Source organism: Protomyctophum bolini (genome assembly GCF_963924005.1).
Source record: "Protomyctophum bolini genome assembly, chromosome: 2".
Taxonomy (NCBI): domain Eukaryota; kingdom Metazoa; phylum Chordata; class Actinopteri; order Myctophiformes; family Myctophidae; genus Protomyctophum; species Protomyctophum bolini.
Window position 1 is genome coordinate 11,760,524 of NC_137863.1, and position 26,606 is coordinate 11,787,129.

Here is a 26,606-nt window from a genome sequence, read left to right on the forward strand (position 1 = left end):
GTCAAATCCGGCAACCTCGGAACAGGTATTTTTGTCCAACAGAACCTACTCAGCCAGGTTTGACGTCTCGGGGGTATCAAGATGTAACTTGAGTGTCGCTGAGTGGGCTGAATAGACTTTGCGATGTTTGGCATACATGCCGACTCGCTCACCTAACGCCTCGCTTGGTGGTGCCTCTCACGGCTCAAATCTGCTCAGATTTGAACTGCATTCATGTTTTGCATTTTGTTCAAAATGGCCCACTGCTGCAAACTTTAGAATAGATGTCAATCTTAGCCAATCAGGATGGAATATGAAGTGAGGGGCGCTCTTATCATCATACATTACATTATAGAGATGCTGTGTACCGATTTGCGCGATTTTTGGACAAAATCTGTAGGTGTAATAAAAATGTTTTTCAAAAACGCCTCCTGGTGGCACTATCACAGGCCCATGTGAAAAATGCGATCAAGCTAACGGTGCCAGAGATTAGCTGATCACAGAGACTAGTCTCGCGTTACCAGACTGTTGCCTCTCGCAGTTTCCAAATGCTTTCATCATACAGTCTGGAGCAACGGAAGAGCTGTCATGAGTAAACTATAAAGCGGAAGTGGAGCCTCCTCGCCACTTCCGTTTCATCTTTACAGTTGCGCACATTTATCCTAATATGAATAGAAATCATGTAAGCATAATATAGCTTGTTGCAAAAATAAGCTACAAATAAGATATTTTAAAATATATTTTCGTGAACGGAAATGGCAGCTTCCTTAATCGGATTTTGGGAGCTGTAGTTCCAGACTCTATATCCACACTTTTCCTGGGCTGTGTGTGCTCCAGTTCCTGTCAATTTGATCCAATGAAAGCCAATGAAACTGGTCAGATGACCAATGATATCCAATGAAATCAACAGGAACTGGAGCACACACAGCCCAGGAAAAGTGTGGATAGCATTCGGAGATTGTGGAATAGTTGTCTGGCTACACGAGATACAGACAGACACACGGACGGATGGACAGGGTGCAAAACATAGTCTCCCTAGGCCTTTGGCCTGGTGGAGACAACTGTTCTGGTTAGTTACCCATATGGCTGATATCATGTTATGTGTAATAACAATCAATGTTTACTGAAATGGCCAATCCAATAAACCACCATTTATTTCTCAAATCAAGTTCCCATCAGAATTATAATATAACAAGAGTAATGGACCATTACTCTTTTGCATTTCTCGTGATTTTTTTTTGTTAATAGAATAGGAAAAAGAAGTCTGTGGTTCTCCAAGGGATGGTCCACTTTTCTTTTTTGGATTCATAGAGGAGCTTAATCTACCGTGACAACTTAAACAAATAACGGTTTGCAAACATCTCTGGGTAGTGAGTTTAGCTCTTGCTGTGTTGTGGCAGCGCCATAAAAAATAAAGAATGGAAAAAAGACACAAATCCATTTATTGTGTGCTGCTGAGTCTGCAGTCAAGCTAACTGAGCAGCCCATCAAACGTCAAAATACTAACTCCTGTTTGACTTGAGGATATTCATGAATCTGTCGGGCGTGGCTTATGTGTCGGATAGGGCATGTTTTTGTCTTTGCCTATTTTCAACCAAATGTGTCTTCCTTTGCATGGGTTTCTCATGGGAATCCACGTATTATTTGATGAGTCCAAAAGCACCTACATATGTTGCCTGTCTTAAGGTGCAGACACGGCTGGAACGCCAAGGAAACGGTGAGGTTGGGGGAAGGTGGACCTCTTGTTGAGAGGAGTTAGTGATCCACATCAGTAGACTACCGATCTGTTTAAAAGGCTGACTTCACTGTGATGGATGTAGCTTTAAAGTGTACTGTTTGTCTAGTGTGTGAGCTGATATACCGGTATTGTGCAAATGTGTGGTATATCCAGCACATTGGATCATCTTGCCAGCTCTAGAATTTCAATAAATAAGCTTTATATTCAGTTAAATTAATCATCCTAAGCAACTACCATATTAACAAAATGTTCCAATTTTGCCAGACTGTATCATCATGTGTCGTTCTTTGAAACGGCCCTTGAATTCGTCTTTTGATAAATAAAACACATTGTTATTGGCTTTGGTAACACAATCCATCTTAATTTTTGATGAAAGCCTATGGGCTGCCTGGAATAGAGCTGCCAGAAGCAAACAGCCTGCATATTTACTTCCAGCTCATTTATTCTCATTATGCAGTCCTACAGACGTCAATGAGGGGATTTCTGCCCCACAGTGATACTCCATGGTACAGAAGGGGAGAGAGAGAGAGAGAGAGAGAGAGAGAGAGAGAGAGAGATGAGAGATGGGGAAACACATCAGAAAAACAAGGCGGAAGCAAGACGATAGAGGGGGGGCATTCATTCATGCACTGCCCGTGAACTTTGACACCTTTGACAGAGGTACCCTCTGTTTTCAAACCCTACTTTGAGCTCACCAGCTCATTCTTTTCCTCTCACTCAGTCTCCATTGGAAATTTTGCATTCTCCGAAAAACATAATGAGGCATTGCTGTGTCTAGTAGTGGTGGTATACAGAGCATATACAAATCCATGTTGTGCATTAACCGTTAACGTCTCTTAAATGATCAAGGCTCACACCACATAATCACCCAGGAAATTATATTGGTTTAGATATTGGTATAGATATTGTGATATGCTGTATCAGTACTTGACAATTTAATTTACATATATATTATTAATATAATTGTAGCTGCAGTCATCCACTTCTATTAGTGTATAATTATACAGCCTGTAGTAGGCATAGAGTTATATACTCTATGGTAGTAGGTCATACATTAAACAAGAAAAGACGACATGGTCATATTTCACCAGCTGACCTCTGCAAATAAAGTAACAAGTTGAATTGTTTTGTGACACAGACCATCTGTTCACAAACACAAAACTGTATGATTACTTCACGTTGTGCACAGACGACATGGATTTACTATTGAGCCATTGCACAACTGCCACTGCTTTCCATTGTGTCATCATGGAATCATGTCATGACATTCATACATTTCTTTAAGTTGACAATTATTTACAGTATCAAATGAGGGACAGTTGTGTTTGGTTAATTTAAACAGCAGTATTTCCATGTTTAAGCTTTGGCTTTATCTCAGGTTACACAGACACACAGTTAGTAGAATTTTTTTTTTTTAACCTTAATGGAAACGAAAAGAGGAATCGATAAGAACCAGGATAGATAAGCAGAATCGATAAAATTGATTTAGTACATTCATTGCCTGCACTTACTGTAGAAAGTTGGAATTCTACAATTGCGTCTGAACCTTCTATCTTGGTGCCCCTAAGGCCAGTTGAGTTGCCTCTTAAACAATCACATACATACCCCACAGAGGAGACTTTGTTCAGGAAGGGGGCAGATGCTTTGGATGTCCAGGAAATCCAATTTAATTTGATGGAGCACATATTGTATTATTTGCCTCTTGAAAAGTGCCTTGTGAAAATATCCGGTTACACTTATTGCTCAGTCAAGGGTATTATGTAACTCAGTCGACGTGAATATAATGCCCTGAATCAGATTATTTGGATTTGAGCCACTTCTCTTTTCCTTCTTTGTGTTGAAGATGATCATGAGCCTTTAAGGCTTTAATTGGTACTAGTGGGAAAAGCAGCCAAGGAAGTTATATGGAGTTAACAACAATTAAGGTTCTCCTAAGGACCATTTTAGTTTAGCTTAATTTGAGCTCCCCGTGTAGAAATGTGGTGCCTTAAGACCAAACCCTCTCCTACATAAAGCATCTACAGTAAGTCAATGGGTAAAATGTAATGTAAATAAAGCATAGGCCAATACCTCTAGCGTGTCTATCATTTGATTTACTCATCATAGGCACCTGGACACAGGCAATGGTTGCTAGGCATTTGTAGGTCAGGTGGAAGGGGATTTTTTTATATTGTTTGATTTCAACTCCATCTTTATGTTGTAAATCATCACTGAGCTTTGAGCAAAATACACCTGACAGCATGTCCCTTGAAACTGGTGCCCATGCAGTTATTGGACTGAGGTTAGAGATTAATTTGATTGCTACCTGACCTCCCCACTGCACACAGCCGGCGTGGAGCTCTAATGATGCTGCTACTGTCAGAGGTGCTGAAATCACCCCCCCCCCCCCCCATAGGGGGTCACACATAGGGTGTGTGTGATTTCGCATGGGCTTACATTACATGATCACAGGAATTAATTTAACTCTATCGATGGGCTATAGGCTGACTTTTTCCTTCTTTTTTAACTTGGCTGATTGATTAGGCTACGTGGTTGTAACATTAATTATTTCACTCCTATCAGAATTGCCTGGGCGGATTAACTATATAGACTACAACCATCTAATGTCAACAATGTATTTATTATAGTTTGATTTACACATGCGTTCTATTTATTTCATTCACTACCCCCAGCTCATTCATAGCATCCGTACGAGGGGAGTTTTCCTTCCACCCCCTCCGCTTTTGAAAAAAAAAAAAAAAACTGCCTATTCTCCGCTCGGAATAATGTCGCTGTCATTGAGGGTGTTTTAACCGGTCACAACGTTGGGAAGTTGTGCGCCGTTTTTCTTGGTTGCCATGGTTTTCTAAAAGCTATTGACTGCGACAGGGTCCCTTTTCTCTGTACGTCTTTGTGGAGGAAGAAGCCCTGATACTTTTTACAGGGGGGACGGGGAGCAATAGCATCCAGAGGGGAGGCATTCTACTTTCATCCGACCACCAATTACATGCGAAGTGGAGCTTCCTCGCTTTCCTCAAGCGGCTCAGAATATACACAACTTTTGCGAGCGATTTCCACTACACGAGTAGGCTACGTTGCTCCTAAGGGTGAGTTACTTTGAATTTATTGCTTTAATATAAAGTGTTTGGATTTGTTGTTGTTTTTTGTTTGTTAACGACGATAGCTTTATAGCTATTTGATACTGATTGCATTCTCGACTGCACTTGTTTTCAACTTGGCTACATGCCATGTCGCTTTACTACACATGGTGCTGTCTGAAAATGATTTATTGGAGCTTCACAGGTAGAATACTATATATCCTAGGCTATAGTAGGCTTAAATTATTGTTGTAGAAGAAGCAGAAAGATAAAACGGAAATGATCAAAATGCCGAGACTTTTAGAAGTGTCAGTCAATGGATAAGCACTGCCAGTTTACCTATAGTACGTGATCTGATCACACAGGTTGGGATCACATCATTTTCGCTAGCAATGTCTGTGCATGTCATCATGGATGAATGCTGAATTTGAAAATTGCATTCGACTTTTCATATAAACTGACTAGCTGAGCAATAGGCCTATTAGAGAATTGTTGATAGCTATTTCTTACTAGGCTAGCTATTGTAATATATATATATATATATATATATATATATATATATATATATATATATATATATATATATATAATTTATTATTTTTATTTCATTGAATGACAGGTGAAGAGAGAGAAATAGAGAGAGAAATATATATATATATATATATATATATATATATAGAGAGAGAGAGAGAGAGAGAGAGAGAGAGAGAGAGAGAGTGAGGGGGGGCAGAGGGGGGGAGAGAGAGTGAGGGGGCAGAGGGGGGGGGGAGAGAGGGGGAGAGAGAGGGGGGGAGAGAGGGGGGAGAGAGAAATAAGGGAGGATTACTGCATTAACCCCAGCTGATGGATAAAACCTTGTTGAAACAATATTTTGGATTCAGATTGTGAGGGTAATACTAGTAATTATCCAGAAGAAAACAAAGAGGAATATTTGGCGGTGTGTGTGCTTGTGTGTGTGTGTGTGTGTGTGTGTGTGTGTGTGTGTGTGCGCGCGCGCGCAAGGTTCCTGTTGAGAGAGCCATGTCATTCACCTTACATTGTGCATCTCCACCACCACTGCGTTTCAGAATATAATAATCATCTGTTTTGAATGTTTTGAGACACAAATTCAATCCCACTTCCAAATGAAGTTAGCATTTCACAGCTTGCTGTCATACAAAATGTATATCATAGGAAAATGCCAAACTTTAATGAGAGAAATTAAAGTCACATCTAAATCATGAAATAGCTAGCTGTTTTTGTAATATAAAGTCATATTTGTATTTGATAAGGAGGTGTGTGGAACACTTGTGTATAATACTTCTGTTTACTCTATCTAATTTGCATACAAATATAACCACATGAAATTCCCAGTTTGACATCGTGATTCCCTCAATATGAATAATTACACTGCATGCAAATTTACCTAAATTTATGTACTCAAAAAGTTTCCTCTTCAATGTTGTTTATAGTGTCTCACGGCAGATCATATCTTTTGAGGAAACCCCAGTAAACAAGAATGTCATTCATGCTTGTTAGATACTAGATTATAGTTAAGATCGTCATACCGTGCCTTGTTGTTGTAAAGCTCTTGAGTAATCTTCTGTTTGCTATTGTTGATGTTAAAACACTTGAACCCTAGCATCCCTGGGGAGAACCTTTGCCGGAATTAGCCGTATACAATGTTACAACCTGTCATGTTGCAACACGTTGTGAGTGTGTATGTAGGTTGCTGAATAGATTTGGTCTAGGAGAAAAGGAGCAAGTACAGATCAGGTTTACTCAGTATATTAATTAAACAAACATTCTTTTTGATATAACCATTGCACATAAAATGTGTTTTTGACAACTTCTCTAAACACTGTTTAGCAGTATTTTTCATTCAAAAGTGTCTGTCAGTTTCTGACGTGTTGTTGAATTCCAAAATATACTTGGACCTAGGGCCCTGCAGCTTTCCTTTTGAGCGGTACTTCCATATAGATAAATGCTGTGATAACAACGGAGCTACAAAAGATGTCGCCAAATAGACTACTAAAAGTAAAAATTGTTACACAGTATGTCTTTAAGTGGTTCATGTAGGTACTGCAGTGTGCAAAGTAGAATAAATAGACAGAAATATCACACCACATCAGGTAAGCTAACTCAATAATTTCTAGGCCAAATACATTCTCTAATGGCACTTCATGTCATCATGTATGCTCCCCCAAGCCTCTCTCTGTATTCAGGGCAGTGGTGCTTTGTGTCCAGAAGTAGGTCGAATGCTTCTCACCAAATGATTTGAACAAGGGCCAGTAATTGGACAAGCAAAGTGTCCACCATCTCCCAGCAGGTCCATGTTACCGTATCCAGCTTCTCACCACTTAGCATGCAGCTCCTACCTGACTCATTTCATGGAGCTTTACCTCCCTTGTACCAACTTTGGACAGCAAAATGTGTAGGCTAAATAGAAGTTGTTAAGCACGGGCACATTGATCATAATTTGGTGGATGGTATCAGGGGCCAGGGCATGGTCGACTCTGCATGGCATGGTCGTGTTTACCCTACACACACACAGGCCTGACCTTACAAATTTACAATCTGTCCATGTGTCCAAACATACAGCTCTGGCATCTATAACTGTTTCTCTTTCACTCAAACTGACTGGAATCCAGCCAGTCACATCCAGATCAGCATTAGGAACACCTGTGCCCATACCTTTAAAGGGACTATATTCCATTTATGTGCAAATGTAACACACTCACAATACCTTTTGATGGGCTTTGAAGATAGGCAGTGATTGTCTCTTGTACCGGTCTGGGTGTGTTTGTGACTGTGTGCGTGTGTGTGTGTGTGTGTGTGTGTGTGTGTGTGTGTGTGCGTGTGCATGTGCGTGTGCATGTGTGTGTGTGTGCATTGAGGGTGGAGACCAGGGGGGCATAGTCAGACCGATATTTTGTGAAGCCACTAAGGAAATTAAAGTTCATATAATGGCCTGTTGTGGCGCTGTCATTGGACCCAGAAAAACCCATAGCCCCATAGAAGTCCATGTATTTGGGCCCAACTTCACCTAGACTGTATTACCTTAATAAACATGGTCATGAATACTTTCTTCTTCCAGTCACTAGTTTAAAGTCTCATTTATAATGTCATAATATTCTTTTTGGAAAATGATGGTCCCATTAATTAAAAAGATGACCATAAAGTCGCGTATGTTCTGAGGGGCGTGGCTACCGTTACAGTCTATGATAGGGATTCCCCTCCCACTCGAGTCAAAATAAAAACCATCGGAGAAAAGGGGGGAAGTCCCGCCTCGTTGTCTGGGCCAGCCAATGGCCAGCTGGACCAAAACGGATCTAGAAAGATGGCGACTTCCATTGCAAGGACTGACAGGCTTCATTTTACGTTCATGTTAGACCCGGGGAACGCTTTGTCCATATTTTTTACAGTCTATGGTGGAGACATAGTAGGAGAGGAGAGAAGCAGATGCCTCATTCACTGTAGCCTCATGGAATGCTAATCCCAGTGCAGGCAGTGGATGTAATTATTATGGAATCCAGAATATCAGACTTGAATTTGTGATTAAAATCACATTCCTGACTGAGTGTGATTAGATTTAGAGATGACAATTAGTCTGCAACGAGACTATAGTAATTACCCTAAACTTTTTTGGGTCCCTGTGACGTCATGTGTAGGTCAATACCTCATCATCTTCATCATCATCATCATACTGTACTTATGTAGCTTAGCTTAAAATTGTCGGTGCAACCACACTTGCAATTCCCCAGAATTGCAAGTTAGGCGAAATCAACTCTCAGGCTTTTTCATCTGGCTCGTATACAGTAGTTTGGCAAATAGGAGGCAGGCATGAATTGCCTATTCATCCATAATTCCAATCCCTGCCGTCTAGAACACGCTGCAGGTGGTGATGCATAACAAAGGCCCGCTTATGAGTCCGCTGCGCTGCGAGCCTGCGACTGAGTGAGCAATTACACTGATCTTCAGATGCAGAGTGTACTGTAAACATAAACCCTGATTATTGTGAAACGTTGTGCCGATACCTGGTTGTGTTGAGACAGTGGACTGTGTTTCAGGGAGTTGCCTTAGCCTAACAGTCACAGTGGGAAGGTGGGGAGTGGAGCTTTAGCACATACCCAGGGCTAATTGAAGTTCAGCTCATGCTTTACCAGCACAAGCAATTACAGTGACAAGTTCTGCTCCCATGCAGCGCTGCAGGCAATGTTGAGGGTTTCCGTAGCGCACTACCTGAGCCCTCCTCTTTCATGTTTACTGCCATCGACAGGCAGAAAGGTACAGTCTCACTACCTGAGTACAGGCTCACTACCTGAGCCCTCCTCTTTCATGTTTACTGCCATTGACAGGCAGAAAGGTACCGTCTCGCCTGTATGTCAAGGAAATGTGTTTGGTTACATAAAATATTCATTAATCTTCACCTGCTCTGTGGTGATGTGCATATTTATCCCTGTGTTTATTTCCCCTTAACGATACGCTGATCAGCTCAAGGAAGAGATAGGGAAGTGCTGGGAATTATTATGCCCTCCATATACAGTAGTCTAGTCTTGGGGGGTGGGGAAGGGGGGATTGAGATGTAATGATAACAGGTTTTGATCACGGGGAAAGCACGTTCGTTTCTTATTTAACAGGCCACTGCATCATTGGGGCTGGTGGGTGAAGATGATCAATGGCTGCATGTGCTTCTCGGACAATTAATCTCGGAAGTTAATACTGAAGGACAAACCTCCAATGAGGTCAATGTTATCGCACACGTTCAGGGGTTCCTTTCCCAGTGGGAGGTGGGTAGGAGGTCAGTCTGACACACCGGTGAGGTACTGTGCACACTCCTGCGCCTAAAGCTACGGATTGGCCTATCATTCTCCTTTATTCTCTCTCTGCACTGACTCTCACGTGACCAAAAGGATTCAACTGAAGGCCAGTCCCTGAACGCAGCACATTTTGCCATAGCCTACAGATTGTTACTTGCAGCTTGTGGCAATGGAGCTTACAAGCTTGTAATGTTTAGTGCTGTTGTGTGTTTACAAGTCATTATTCAGTGAAAGATGAATATCTGGTTATTATGTTAAAGCAGCAACATCCACACATCTTCCATTCTGTATACTGTATTTCGTTTCCTCTGCCCTAGGCGATAGTGCTTTCATGATTCTACTGGTTTCATGGTACAGTATTCACTGGAACAGAGAAATAATTGAAATGTTATTCCACCTCATGTGGAACCATATCATTTTCATCTTTATAATTAGGCATTTTGGATTTTGGTCAAATGGAAATTACAGCAAAAACATTTTTGGCAAACGTTTTACAGTAGGTCAACATGCATCATCATCATCAACATATGAGATTAAAGCAGATTTTACAATCGCATTGTTCTACCCCTTGCATATGCCTGCCTACAATTATAGCACCGTTGCTGCATAATAGTATGAATAGAGCCAATTATTACAAAAACATCCTCAGTGAAAACATGGCCAACATGGCCTCCAAGGTGCAACAAACCTGACAGCAATGCCTTATTGAGAAAGGAGTTATAACCCTGAATTAAAGTCGGTATAGAATGTAGGCATGCACCATTTCCATTTCAATTGCCGGCGCAATTCGAGATAACTCATGCATATAGAGGTAACATGAACAAAGAGTATAGACATAAAAGTGACAAATGTAAAGAATAGAGCAGGGGACCACAGTATCCTTGGCTTTGTGTCCCCATGAAGGGTATTGTGTGTGGCTGCATGGGTAAGGTTACAAGGGGACCCTGGGGACATGGAGGCGAAGGGCAGCAAGGATGGTAGGAAGGACACACATGACAGACAGAGGACATTATAGGACACAAGGTAGAATCAGAGCTATTCTGGTGCATTCTGGTAATATGGTGTGGTGGTGGTGTCTCTTACCCATCGAAATGCAGTGGTATTACGCTGTACATTATGTTGCCAATGCTTTAAAACAAAAGTTCATATGGGAGTTTTGAGGGAAAACTGTTTCAACTAAAATAAGAAGGTATTTGTGAGGAAAATTTATATTGAATAATCACAAGGCAAAACCCCACATCAATTATTCTTTCAGTTGAAAATACCTTATTTTTGGTGAGTGAAAGGATTGTGTGTAAGTATAGCCTCCTGTGATGGTACATTCAAACAACATTGCATAATATAATAGCTGTAATTAGTGCACCAAGTATAAATGCTACTTGTATGCTTTCAGCTAATCATGGAGCCACTACTTGACTGGAGCCCTCTGTTTAGTATGAGAAAATATGCCTCTAAAATAACTCATAACAGTTTCTGTAGAAGTCAATGCTACCTACGCACATGTGTGTGTGTCCCTGTGGGCACACTGGACGCGTCAGGAGCGTCAGAAGAAGCTGAAGCCCTTCTTCTTCTTGGGGTTTTTAGACAGCTGGTGGATGGAAAAGAAGCTCCACCTCCGCGCCCGACGGACGCGACGGACAGCTTCACGGACGCGCTCTCCTCCGCGTCCGTCGGGCGCGGAGGTGGAGCTTCTTTTCCATCCACCAGGTGTCTAAAAACCCCACGAAGAAGAAGGGCTTCAGCTTCTTCTGACGCTCCTGACGCGTCCAGTGTGCCCACGGGGAGAGTGTGTGTGTGTGTGTGTGTGTGTGTGTGTGTGTGTGTGTGTGTGTGTGTGTGTGTGTGTGTGTGTGTGTGTGTGTGTGCGTGTGTGCGTCTGTGTGTGTGCAGGTGCAGGTGTGCATGTGTGTGGTTGAATATACTGTAGTGTGAGGGCACTGATGTTCTCTTTTCCAGGCCATCCCCTGGGAGCTCATTACACTGCGTCGAGCCCCGTTGGGTTCTGTAAGTGGACGGCTGGGAGCCCCGGCCAGTGGAACTCCATGTATGTTGATTGTGTGTGAACATGCCAGCTTGGCGTATGCTCTGCATAGCAAGAGCCTGTTTACTGCAGGCCTGGCCAGGCCGGGAGTCAAACACAGCACTATACCCTCCAAATAGAGGATTAGAGAGCACAGATCTGGCGTGATTAGAATCATGAAACAAGGAGGCCTTGCGCTGTGGTCAATTTGCAAAGTGCACTAGCACATGAGCAAGACCTATCAGTCAACTAATCCTCCTTTTATGTTTTATGTTTAGCTAATTGCAAGGACTCATTTCATCCCCCTGGAAGGCATTAGGCATTTGATCAAACTAAATGGTGAATGTGCCGATGAAAGAAATTACCTAATCACTTATCTAAGAGGTTGCAGGGTTTTTATTCATTTCATTAAATTTAGAGCAGCAACTCATTACTGATGTTTCAAGCGATGGTAAAGGCCAATTTGTGCACATACGTTAAATTAGATCTCCAGATTTTTCAGTACAATTACGGTCCATTAGATAAAAGTATCAGCAATCATGCCAATATTTTTCATATCATTGTTATAGTATTGTATCTCAGATATGCAACTTAATGTTGAAAAGATCTCTGAATATTTAATTAGTCTATCTTTTGCAAACAGGCTGTCTGCTGTATAGCCAGAGCTCAGCAAGTCTATTTCTTAAAAATCTCACCCCAGTCAGTTAAACAAACTGGTAAGAATCCAGAAATATTCATCAAATTGGGTGAGCTGATTTTCCCCGTTTCTATGAATGGAATCCATGGACCACCTGCGGAGAACCAGAGACCTTTTGACCTCATTATTTTTCCAACACCAGAGTTTTGGGCAGAAACCAAAACTCCTTGTGGAATACATTTTATGGCCACAAATTGGATGTAAGTGATCCCACCTCATAACAGTTTCTGTGGTTTACAAGTGAATTCCAGCAAGTACCAGGGGACTGGTTCCGTGAGTGAAGTGAGGCCGAGCTTGTCACAAGGTCTCACTCTGGTGTAGTTAAAGCTATTCTGAAGTCAAAGGCAAAGCTCAAAATCTCTCATACCACCACTAGTCTCACGTAGCTGAGCAACTATTCCACAATATCTCTGAATGATAAATACAGTTTGAAACTACAACCCCTGAAAGCAAAGAAAGGAAGCTGTCATTGTTCGTCATTTTCCGTCCGCGAAAATACATAGGCTATTGCCTTCAAATATACTTGCTGCTTGCTAAGCAGCATTCAAAGTTACTTGCTAAGCAGCAAGCTATCGAGCCTATGCTTTGATGAATTCGATTTACAGCTGGACAAATTTACGCGACTGCAAACAGAAGCTAGGGAGGGGGGGTCATCCGCTTCACTCCTGGATAGTTTTCAGCAGGAGTCAACAGTCTGCCTTGAGAGACTGTCACTACAGTATACCAACACACAGGAAGACAGACGTGGCGATACAGTGTTTAATTGCATTAGCTAATAGCTAATCAGTGCAATGCAGAATTGCTTGATCATTGCACTCATTTGACTACTGGAGTAATCTTAGGCTAATTTAGAGTCTAGTGTACTGCTCATTATAGATTGTCTACCAATTTAGCATCCACTGCACTAGCCTAGAATGGTTTCCCTGTTTAGGCAGTAACCTACCAAGTACCAACTCTAATTGAATTGGTATGGAACTTTTTACTCTTTTGTGTAATATTACTACTTGAGTAAACAGTATAGCCTACAATAGCTACAATATCGTATCATGTTCTTATTTCATGGTTACACAAGCTGTCATGGTTTTAAAGGTAACTGTCTGAAAATAACAGTTCTTTGTTTACAGAGACAGTTGAGGCAATTGTCCCAAGAGATTGAGATAGTATTGAATTGTTACACCAGTGTTTCTTTGCAGCAGACATATGATACAAAGAGACAGTGGTTTAAAGGAGGGAACTTATCCAATCCAAAACACGAATACGAAAAAACTAAAATGAAACAGAAAACAATGCATGATGATGACGAGTATAGGAATTTGGTGGAAAGAAGTCTGATTAGGAGAGAGTGAATTACATAAATACATTTTTGTGGTGTGCTTTGTGATTTATGTTTTCAAAATAGATAGGAGAAACATTGGACATCATACAAAATCACAGTACAGAAATTAATTTAGGCTACTGTAAATGGCGATAATGAAGTTTAGTTGGTTCAGAATATGTTTATAAACATAGCAGTTTTGCTTCACCAGGGAAATACATACAAAAAAAGCAATGTGCTTGAAATGGTTTTAATGGCTCGAGGCAATAGCTTTCAGAAACAAAAAAACAATCAATAGAGTTGATCTCAAAGAAATCCAGTTTCACTATCTGAGGCTTCAGGCTTGGAAATGCCCCCATTAGTCATTGGGTGAGGCCGACTGTGTTTGATTGGATGGATGAACGGTTCTCTGTGTCAATCCACTGACCCTGCCAGTTTCCTGTGGTGTCTCTCAAAGAGAGGACAGTGTGTGTCTGGTAATGGTGACACACTGATCTCACACAGCTAACAACACCACAGCTCATCGGATACTGTAGTCTCATGACAGATTCTTTGTATTTTTCTACTGCACTGACATTTTACAGTTTTGATTTACTTATTTTAATAATTGTAATAATAAGCATAATAACGGTATTATAGGACAGTTTATCCACATACTGGGCTTTTAGCCTGTATGTCTCACGAATTGTCTCACTAATGGATGAACTATAGCTGCAGCCTAAAGGCCTATTCATACTCCAGTTTTAGGTGATAAGGTGACCACCGAAAACTACAATATGACGTCACGCCGCTCACACAAACAAATCTCTCTGTTTTTATTAACCACTGTTTCGGTGGTCACCTTATCGCCTAAAACTGGAGTATGAATCTGCCTTAATACTCAATGCCGTCACCCTCATAATGGTTTTCACCATGACTGGATTTTATTTGAAACAAAAAATATTTCTGCACTTGTGTAGAAGAGTGGCACTTGTGTAGCAGACCCGGTCAAGGGCGGATTCCCTCTTTGGCTAGTGGTTGGTTAAGATGTTTGGCTTTTATAGTGTCTCATTATGCGGGAGACCCGGGTTGAAAACTAAAGGCTCATTCATGGTCTGCATTTTCGGTGGTGAGGTGACCACCGGAGCTGAAATAACATTGAGCGGTGGTGAGTAAAAACAGAGAGAATGGCTGTGGCGGTGGCGGCTCGTGACGTCATGTTGTAGTTCGGTGGTCACCTCATCACCGAAAATCCAGACTATGAATGAGCCTTTAGGTGTTAACACATAGCCTGGTTGGTTGTACCTATCGTGCAGCTATGTCACAGTGTGCCGCGTTGTGAGCTTGTAGATCTGTTATTGTCAGTGCGGGACATCCCCATCCCTATGCAATTATGTATAAGTCAGGCTTTATGCTTCTGATCTTCTGAGCTTCTGAGCTATTAAGCTACTGGATCAACGAGTAATCTGTGAGGTAATGCACAACAACATTTTCTGGAGCTTTGTATTGATGTATTGTAAACATTCAATTTGTAAACTCGAACATAAGGAAGAGGGCAGGGAGCAGGAAGGAAATTGCAGGCAAGAGTGGGAGGGAAATGCAGGCATTCAGGCAATGGTTCCATTTCAACATGGGGACATTGCAATTAGGCCTGTGTGGTGTACACACTTTACTCTGCCCCATGGCATTGGTGTCTTGGTTCTTTGCAGGGGTCATGGTAATTTGGGGAGGCCATGTAGCTCTTATGATGACAGGTTGACACTGAGCTCAAGTACCCCTTAAGGCAGGCATAATTGACAGCTCGGGCATTGAGAAGTGACAATTCTCTGACAACTGATGCATTTAGCATTTGTTTTTTTCCTCTATTTTTCACCTGGAAAATATTTCAAGCCTGCTGTTTTAAAATCATTTTACACCTCAGTAATCCCCTCCTAACTGCCCCTGCCTCCAGCTGGGACACTGTGTCACTGGGGACCCTTGATGACCCTCTCCAGTGTGTAGATGTCTGTAGAACAGGCCATCTAAAGTCTCGCGTAGCCATATGACGATCAGAGACTGCCGCCTACTGAGTCGCCTGGGGAAATCTAAATTCACTGTATGGGCTTGAACGGTGGATAAAACCAGTTATTTTCATTTCCCAATTGTTTCCGCCCAGTTTTATCGCTTTAATTAAATGTAGATGTCACCAGACATATCAGTTGGCTGAGATATTTGATTGTCTGGCTACATGAGTCTAAGGCCACCTTATGCACAAGAGTCCCTAATGCCCCCCCAACATGCCTCTGTCTTTCAGTGGTGCTCACATTTGTTACTTCAGTAAAAGTAATCAATACTGCAATGTAGAACTACTCCATTACAAGTAAAAGTATGGTAATCAAAAATGACTTGAGTAAAAGTACTAAAGTATTGGTATCAAAATGTACTTAAAGGAGATTCCAGTGTTTGTACACAAAAGTGAGTGATGATTCCTAACAGACTCAAATCTGTCTCCACCCACCCCCTCCCATCGAGCCATGTCACCTCAGTCTATGGGTTGTTGTTGTTCACTTGCTCAGCTCCTGGCCCTGGGAGGGACACATCGTTTATTTGCGATACTGGCTAAATATGGCATTAAAAATTACAATTTTCTATCGAATATCTTAGTTACAATGAAATTGAGTTGACGTGTTTTTTTAAGGGTAACTGCAGCATAATCGCAATATCACACGTGTCCCGTATTCACCAAGATGTTCCCAACTGAGGAAGTGGCTGAGGCTCACTGTTGGCTCTCAGTCTCAACAAATAAATTATCTTTTATTTGTAATCGGTGCACATGAAATACATATTGCCCCTCAAATTCTCCAGCCACTACAGCATCGTTCATGTGAACTTTGTCCACGCTTATTCATTGACATTGTATAATGATCAAAATCGCTATGATGATCTATCATCATACTGTTGTCTCCGCACCTCTCGCAGCCAGAAGACCAGTCACCACTGTTGTGACCGATGGAGCAACCCGGCAGGCATTGGCGGTCATCCGGGGGTGTGACTCACCATAGGGAATTCCACCGTCTCAACAAAAATAAGCACACTTGACGTGAACGATATTGATGTAACAGGAGACTTGGTGGGGGATCTGACGTTCTGTCTGATCCCTCCCCTCCTCTGAGTTCTCCCCGGTGCGGGAGGAATCGAGCAGTGGCGAGAGAGGTCTGCTGCTCGGCAGACACCACATGCACCCCGCGGGAGGTAAGCCAATAAGCCACCGTTGTGTTTGTATGCAGTGCTGCTGCCTGCTGCTACTGCTGCTGGATTTCACCACACCAAGACCAGGCGCTACATAGCGATTCTCATCATTTCAATAAATAATCATGAACATACTATTGTTGGTAAAACTACGATATTTTAGGGGAAATATATATTGCACCGCGTAATTCATTATAAAACTGTGCTGGAACAGACTTCCACGCAATGTTGAAAAGGCGTATCAACCAAGACAACCCAGGGCCTTCAGCATTTCTGGACGAATCTTATCAACCCCTGGAGCTTTTCCACTGTGGAGCTGCTTAACTACCTCAGTTACTTCCTTCTGGGAGATTGACGACGATCCCCCATCATCCTCAGACTCTGCTCCTGTCAGGGAGGGTGGGTCTGATGTTATTGGGTGTAGGAGGTCCTGAAAGTGTTCCTTCCAACGACTTCCTCATTTGAAGTCAGCAGAGTCCCATCCTTTCCGTACACGGCTTGGATGGTTTCCAGCTTTCCCCTCCTGTGGTGTTGTACGAACTGCCTCCGGACTATCCGGAGTCCCCCAGGATAACATACCCCGGTAGGCCTCCTTCTCCAGTCGGACGGCTTCCCTCACCTCCACTGTCCACCAGGGAGTTGTAGCCGTTACCGCCCCTTGAGGCACCTATGACCTTCTGGCCACAGCTCACAGCTGCAGCTTCAGCAAAAGAGGCTTTGAACATTGCCCATTCCTGTTCAATGTCCCCAACCTCAGTAAAACTATACCTAAACCTAACCTTAACCCGGCTATAACCTCAGTAAATCTATGCCTGCCCAGAAGCCAATCAGACACGGGTAAGACGGGTCTATCCTATAACATTGGTGGGATTCATAATCACGCCCCTCAGAAACCCATGGTTCCATGTTATCAACAGAAGCCTAGACGTCCCTCCCTGCTTCATCTTCTGGGTTACCACCAGTGCAAGAGAGGGCCACGGGAGGGTCCTCTCCTCTTGTTCCATATCCAATGTCATTACACACTGAGGCCTTCTCAATGCCTCCTCTTCTTTTTTTCTTTCCTTACCACCTGTGGTGCCGTGGGACTTGAGCTCGAATTGTACGTTTGCCAGACACCCATTAACCCTGTGTTGTGTATTATTCTATCCATTTATGCCTGTACTGTATATGAAAAGCCCATTGCTGGCAAATTCTTCCCTATTCATATATGAAGACAAGCTGCCTTGTTTGGTGAACATGACATGGTTCATTGGCTTTGAAAAAAAAAACTTGAATTCACATTCTTCTTTCCTACACTCTTTACATCCACTATGCACACAGACACACACACACACACACACACACACACACACACACACACACACACCCCTGAGGTTCTGTTTGGGACAGATTTATTTCGGCTTGGCAGTCGTTTTGACGATTCACAGTTTGAAGTAAACAACTTGTAAGCCCCTCGTGCTCCACACGGCCAGAGTGGAAATAAATATCACCACAACAGTGAGTCTTCTGTCCAAGTTGAAGCATGTTGGGCTATTCCATGGTTAAACACAAGAAGATTAATGCACAGACCAGGGTCAAACAAAGTGCAAGATTTGCTTGTTTCTCACTTTACCCACTCCATGCAAGGACATCACTTGCTGCACCAAGAAGTGCCATATTGTATACAAAAAAAAGCTTTTGGTCATTTTATTTAGACGTTTCAGTCCGGAACAGCATCTCAACGAATCAGAAGGTCCCGTCACTTCAGGCTATAGAACACTGGACTCTCACTCACTGCAGCTAGGTTAGGGTTTGGGAGCTGTAGCCTCTGATGCTCACGTTGTCCAAGGGAGGGAAGCATGTTTGTAACTAGTAACTACATTGCTTATTTCTAACCTTAAATGTTGTCAGATGCATATTTGTGCTGATAAAGTTTAACATTAATATTACACCATCTAGACATCATCTTGAATGAGATTCAAAACAGAGTAGCCCTGTAATTAAAATCAGGCGTGTTTGAGGAACGTGCAGCTCCGGGAATCACACAGCTGAATTATCAATCAAGATTCATATTTATATATTCATAATGGCCTGTCTTTGTCATCATCACGCAGTACATTTTCATTTGACAGGAAGTAATTTAGATTGGTGTTTTAGGGACACAGATATTTCCCTCCATTTTGGTATCTATTGTTTGGTGTGTCCATTATTAAGACCACAGATATGCTCAAAACGAGTGAAAACGTATTGTTCATTTCACCACGTCTTTAAACCTGGCATGTTGGGGAAAAGTTTCTAAAATGTTCACACATTTTCAGAATGTTTTCAATATACTATTGTATATAGAAAAAAGAGGAACTAACCAGGTGCTCAATGGAGATAGCAAAAAGGTGCTCACACGGATCAAAAACGAGATCAAGACATAGATAAAAAGAGAAGGATCCGGGCACATGATGTGTGCTCGGCTCCTTCTCTTTTTTTCTATACTATTGTATATTTGATTTACATTTAAAAGTAGCTACTTAGCCTGGCTTCAGCCTCCTGAATTGCTACACGGCCATTCAAATATATATTCTGCCGATGCTGGTGGTGCTGTTGAAGGAGGGGTTTTCTCGGTTGTAAATCTAACCAGCCCAAGGTGGATGGGGATTGATTAGTATGAACTAATCGCCAAAGAGTCACACTTTGGCTATGCCCCCATCAGAAAAGATGGGAGAGGGCTGAAATGAAATGAAAATTCATTTCAGAGTGTCAGGCTAGTAGCTATACAGTTTGTCTGTTACTCAGTATAAACAACTCTTACTTATTCCGCTATTGGCTGCTCTTGATACTGTTAACATCACAGGCATCCTACCATCGTAGTTGGAAGAAAAAGATGTGGAAACAGTGGCTTGTTACACATTGTATGAGCAATTATTATCAAATGGAGGAAACAGTATATGCAAGTCGGTGCGTTAACAGCAGCTGGGAGAGATCTGTCTCAGGCAATGTCGTCAGGCAGAGATGTGACTGTGAGCATCTTCATGTTGTCAGTGGAGTCACGTCTACCTGTCTCCTGTCTCTAAGCTGTGAAGTGGGGTCGCTGGTGCGTAGCCCAGCCAGCTCGGTACTAGCATGGCATGCTAAGAGGTGTTGGCGTGGGGAGGCAGGCAGCCCATTGTGGTTCTCGTCCAAGAAAGATCTCTGGGTTCAGAAAGGAACTCATTTCTTCAATAAGAGCATAAAAGGGGGTAACACAAATCGAACTCTGGACCTATCAGTCACGCTGTGGGTAGAAAACATTTTGAATCAAAATGTTTTCTACCCACAGCGTGACTGATAGGTCCAGAGTTTGATTTGCTGGCTGTGTTGTTCTGTTTCAATGATATGCTGGTGGGGTACAGTATGTTTTATCCCTGCTAGGGGACAGAATGAAATGAAATGTACACTCTTTGATATGTTTCAGTATTGATATAATTCACAATTTGATGGCTTAATTTAAAAAAATATATATGTAAAACACATTAACCCTATAGTGTCCTTTGGCCAATTGTCAACATTTCTCAAAAAGATTCTCAATGTATATTTATATATTTTTTGAAATCACCTAAATAGCAAATCTCACAACGCGACACGTTGTGAGGTTGTAGATCGGTCATGTAGACTATTTGAGTCGTTTGACAATGTATATTCATGTTAAGAAAAGGCCTATTTCTTAACGAAATGGGTCTGAATGTGTCTGTAGTTTCCTTCTTGTTAGTGTTTAGAATGGGGGAGCCAAGGTGCAAGCGTGCAGCTCTGTCACTGTCAATTCACAGCTGAGGCAGAGGTTGGGGACTGTACTCCAGTCCGATATCTTGAGATGTTCAATCTGTGGATTCATAATATTGTAGCGGTTGTGCAGTGCAGGTAATAGTGTAGATGCATATCGTGTCAGCGGGAGCAAGATTCCCTCCGCATGACATTTCTTTGAAGAACATACAATTGAAGTGCAAATTTCCTGGGTTTTAACCTTGGCTCTATCGTTCATCTGAATGCATGCGTCATCCGGCAGAGAGCAGACACATTTTACATTGGCTTATTTTGACAGGTAGGCTTTGAAGCGCTCTTGAGATGTGGACCGTTCCAGGACCTTTTATGTCCTTATCGCAATAGAGGGATAAGAATCCAGTTAAAAATGAGTGAAGTAGCCCTTTACATGAAGCAAACTCAAAGAGAGTACTCCTGCTGTTATTAACAAGACACATCAATCCGAGTACCCCCAAAAGGTCACAACTATAGGGAAGGTTTTGTGGGATTGTTTTCCCCCCACCCCAAGCTTTTCAGTTCCCGATTGTTTGCCTTGTGGATGTAGCGAGACAGGACATCATCTTGAGGGGCTACTGAAGGGGGGGGATCCTTCCTTGCCTGTTTGACCAGAGCTTAGTGTGCTCTTGTGCCTAGAATGCAGAGCCCAGCAAGTGCACAGCTCATCATCATTATAGTTGCACCGCTGTCGACACTAATGGCTGTCCTCTTTCTGCTGCCTTCGCACATTCTCAGAAGTCATCAGAGACCCGAACATGTGAATTAATGGCGGTGTGACGAGTTCACTCTCTTCTTCCTGTTTCACAGGATGCGTGCTGTAACGTTTGCTACAGGGCACCACCATGATTGCATCATAGCCACTCTCCTGCTTTGAACCACCCCCGCATCTTCAGACTCAGAGGAGGCCAATTGGGGCTTTTGTCCTCGTTTATCTTCATTTAAGGGCTGGAAAAGACGGCGATGTTTACTGGTTTCAATATTGAGTAAGGGGGTTGGTGAGGAGGCGTAGACAGTGGAGGCAGTGTCAAGTTGGGGGATGGGGCTCCTAGGCTAATGGAGGCGCTATCCCTTGACTCTCCCTTTTTGCAGTTTGAAATTTCAAAGTGTCATTATAAGCAGAAAATAAGTATTAAATGTCTGCAAAAGTACCGTATACTAAAGTAAATACAATATGTATTTACCCCCATTGATCAAGAAAATGTGAGATTAAGTGCTTGAAAATCAATGCAGCCTGCCACGACTAAGACACGCTCATCACGTTTGCTTTTCATTCCAAGGCTGAGCCTGAACTTCTTGAGATGGTTGTCACCTTGTTTTTCTCATTACATGCTAAGCCAGATAGTCTAGTCCCCTTTGTTGTCTTCATGGTGCTGGTATAGATTTTCAGATATCCAAATGAACTGTTTAGTCTGAGCCTGCAGTCCCTGGATTTAAGCACCGCCATTCCCTCCTCCAAATGTACACTTCACAAATCAATACCCTTTCACAGTAATTTAACACTGTCCGCCCCTGAGAACTTGAGGTCAATTCATTCTATAGCATACCGTCCATAGGTACTTATCAGATCAATGTTGCTCACCATTCTACAGTTTACTGTTGTTGACTCTGAAAAGGCTTATTGACTCGTGTAAAGGAATGCGGTTTGGTGTGACCTAACCTCATATACATTTTACATGAATTTTACATGACTTTTATGATATTTAAAGGCACAAGGACAAGGGGTTTTCTGTTGAATTTGCTCCGGGACCAATGAGGGATTTCACTTTCCTGATGGTAGCATGATTAGTTTTTTGACGTTGACGTGAATGAGTGAATCTAATCCTTATTTGTAACATGGGGCATCATTAATAATGATTAGGCAATGGTAGTGTGCTGTCCTACCTGATGTAGATCAATAGTCATATTCCATGAGATCAATTCCCGTGCCCGTTCATGCAGAATGGAGGCTGTGGTCCCCATGGCTCTTGCGTGGTTTAATCGCATAACATTTTATTCCTGACCAGTGATCGTGGGTAATCTCATTAGAGACTCATCCAGATGTGTCACAGGAGCTGCATATGCTAAAAATGTCATTGCGTAAACTGGCAAAAGGGTACAGTTGCTTTTCCAATTGCTGCCCCAGAATGGTTCCTTAGGTTTACCTAATGGAGAAATGGTATACGTCCATACACATCAGTGACAATGATGAAGGCAGAATATGTAGCAGACCTAGAATAGGATTGAAGAAGAATGGTTGGAAGTTATTCTGTAGCAATAGTTTCTGTATCTGTATAGTGTATAGATGACACATCATAGGCTGTTGGGAAACACTCAACCCCCTCATCAGTATTCTCAGCCTGACCTTTTTCCTCCTAAATCCAGTCCAGATATCATCATTAATCTCTTCTTCATACAGTAATAATAGTACTGAACCTTGCCCTGGAGACCCTATGCAAGCATCATAATGGACCATGTCCAAAACTAAATGCATTAAGCAAGCCACATTTACCACTGCCCCCAAATGAAGGGATATGTAGTTCACTTGCGTTTTAATCAATTCTGTTTTTCAATAACCTCATTCCTGATGGGTAGTAGGGCACGCCAACAATGTAGAGGATCGCTGCTATTACACAGTGTGAGAGATACCCCCTGGGAATGTCATGTTCATGCACATTGGATTATTGGTGCAGTGCTGTTGTTTGGATTCAGATAAATCTGAAGTATAATGATAATGCATTATAGCTAATGATTCCAAATAAAGCCAAATGTTACAAGTTTAATCTGTTTAAACTGTTTTATGGCTGTGAAGTGAACACTAGAATCCAATACCACCAAGAGATGGCTTTTAACTGGCCACAGATCCTGCTGTGACCACAGCATGATGTCAGACCAGGGGTCAATCGAAGCCTTCGTTAATGGAGCTAACAGCACAGGCGAGATCTACTCTGTTTATTACCAGCCTCTTAAAACGCAATGAGAGAATCCATTAAGAACACTTTTATTCCAATAATGACATTTCACTTCCTTTGGTGAGTGAAAAAAACTGTGTCAGACTAAAGTGCATGTTATTGGGGCTTTGCGAATCTATTCACTGTTGGGGGTGTATTCGATTTGATATGCTGTTAAATAGTTAGAAAAGGCCACGAATGCAACAAAACTCATTGATGTATGCAATGTTACAGCTAACAATACACAGCAAAATCTTGAGTGTTATTTTGACCAGTTAGAGTTAAATTAACGCTACGAATTTTACAGTATAATTCTTCATTCATAGACCAGTGGCCTTCCTAATAATGGACAAACGATGCAATGCATTAGTATTGACAAAGGTTACCCACAAGCATGCATGGACTTTATATTTATTTATTTATTTTCAGTCAAGATAATAATACACACACATTTTCTGTGGGAATCAAATGCACTTTAAAAAGTGGGATATTAAATTAAACCCAACTTCTACTGACAAAGTTTCCCCTCTCACTATTCCAACTTTAATATGTCCCAAAACAGAGCAATCCCTAAACCTCCTTTTAATGGCGTCTTTCAGGGAGGCACAGGAAGAGGAACAAATGCCTCTATTCAGTAGTGTCCAAAATGCTAATGCCTCCGGCTCTTAACACGTTTATAGGGGTTCCCATGTCACGACATGCCATGGTCCACTGCTGCGGCTCGGGTCTCTGCTAGATGAAGAAACATAAGCAGACATAGTACAGAACATGGGAAAAATGACAGCAACAACACTGCTGGTAGTTTCCTGTGGAATTGTTGGGTCTGAATCTCTTCCCTTTCTTTTATTTTTCTTTTTTCTTTTTTAGAAAGATGCACACAAGCTTGTGGTGAAATAGAAAACAGTAAAGCAGTAAAGCTTTTTTTCCTTCGCTGAGAGCTTGGTTTTGGTGTAAAACACAACTTGGGCCTTCACATTAAAATCTCTTTGAGAAGTTATTGGTATTGTGAGGATCCGTTGCTATAACGACCCATGTGTCCAGAGACCTTATGTGCACTAGAGGGAGAACAAAGAACATGCAGGAAACGTACAATAGAACAGGTGCTGTTTTGGAGACCCTGGGCAGTTCAGGGATGATATGATATTGAATTCCAGTTGTCTGTTCTTTGACCATGATGTGAATACCAGCATGAAGTCCATGTATTGTCATTAACCTCCTACAAATGCCTTCTAAATCTGTGGTTGTCACACTTTCAATATTTGTCAACAAATGTTCAGAAATAGCTGATGTGCAAACTCGCAGCATGGCACGAAGTGATGCACTGTGAGCTTGCATATCTGCTATTTTTGAATAGCCAGATATATATTTATTTCAATAATATTTTTTATAGATTTTTACATTTTATGACTTAGACAAAACAGAAAAAAGACACTCAGCTCAGCTCTGGGTTAATTAATGCAAGTTTATACAGTAAATGGGGGTGAGGCAGGTGGTAGGGATTGCAAGTAAGGCCAAAGTAATTACTTCCTTATCTGCAGCAATCTGCAGAGTGATCTTTAACCCATTCTGCGAGGGCAGTTCTCAGTATCTGACTGCTGCTCAAGTGGATATACTATATGCTCAAGTGACTTTCCACTCAAGGTGTGGGACTGATTGCACCACTTACTGTAGTCTACATTCAATAACTTTAGTATTGATTACCTCGAACGATTACAGGATCAATCAGAGCAGATGTATTCTAAAAGAAAATCTCAATTCTTAATTCCATTTTCAATATGTCATGGGTTGGAGCCTTCGACAGATCGAAATGGTCCGGCTCGTTGCCTTCAAATTGTTGAAGGCAAGTTGTTGCTCTGGCCAACATTGGATTCAAAGAATTTAACTGTTGAACATAATTTAACAGAGGAAATGGGACTGACTAGGAACAGATTCTTGATTGTATAAATTGATTTAGAAATGGAGTATTTGGCTGTGTACATCCAACATGGACATAGAGAACAACAGGGTAACAACCAGACATCAATGCCCTTGTTTACAGTACATCTGTGTCTCATTATTGATCAACATGAGCAGGAAATGTGTATTAATCACAGATATCTCAGATAGATGCTAGTTGTATTCAGATGTATGGTACATTTGCTTGTTCACAGGTGCTATGTTATTTATTGCGACCAAAGGTTGCAGTTAACTCTAACCAGGACTGCCCCAAAGTTATTAGTGCAGCTGCAGCTGGCGAAAACTTGAGTTCTCAACAGGCCCACCTGTCCATTCAAACTCTAGATGGGCTTGCCCCAAAGTTAAATAGTGCAGCAGTGCCCGGCACAGTGCCTGGCAACCGGCGGAAACTAGAGTTCTCAACAGGCCCGAAAATTAAGGCCCGACCCTACCTGGACCCTCATCAAACCCTGTACACTCAAGAGAATGTCCCAGCTACCACCCTTAGATCTCCATATACTGTACGGTATGGAGCTGACCTGTTCTGACAATCCATATGTTGATCTGACCTCATCAAACCCTGTACACTCTAGACAATGACATGCCCCTTATGGCCAGTAGGCCTACAGAATTCATTCCATGTTGATCTGACCCCCCATGCCAAAGCGCCAGCGCTCGCCCAGCAGTCTGCCACGAGGCGGATGCGTGCAGGGTGAGGTCGCTTCTCGCCCTCAGGAATCTTACTGGTATAGTACTGTGGTTAGTTGTTCGTTGGAGTAAAACCACAGAGCCCTGGTCTTTCTCGAATGGACTGATCGAGGGTAGCTACTGGGACGTAAGTCGGGACTTGATCAACCCCGGCTGGGTTGCCTGAGTGAGGGGATGATGTTCGACAGACCCGAAACCCCGATGACCTTGGGATACATCACTGAGGATACGTCCCAGGTGCATCCACGCAATGATTTTTTTGTTCTAGTTCAGACTACCTTCTTAAGCTTGATTTATACTTGTACGAGGGTGTCACATGCTGAGAATAGCCAATCTACAAGCTCATAACAGAGGACCACAATGGAAATAGTTAGGGCTTTATTGTGTTTTTTTTATAGTTTGTCTGATGGAAGTGCTGATGTACTTCAACAAATTCATT

The 26,606-nt window shown here is 42.1% G+C and overlaps 1 protein-coding gene across 2 annotated transcripts in view; it reads left to right on the plus strand.

Annotated features, from left to right (window-relative positions):
• The first annotated feature begins 4,493 nt into the window (after nucleotides 1-4,493).
• The window catches only part of chl1b (cell adhesion molecule L1-like b), a 68,825-nt gene continuing 46,712 nt past the window's right edge, over nucleotides 4,494-26,606 (plus strand). For both annotated transcript variants that reach the window (XM_080781658.1, XM_080781660.1), the window contains exon 1: nucleotides 4,494-4,803. The gene's annotated coding sequence lies outside the window, so the exon portion shown is untranslated. The remainder of the gene's footprint in view (nucleotides 4,804-26,606) is intronic.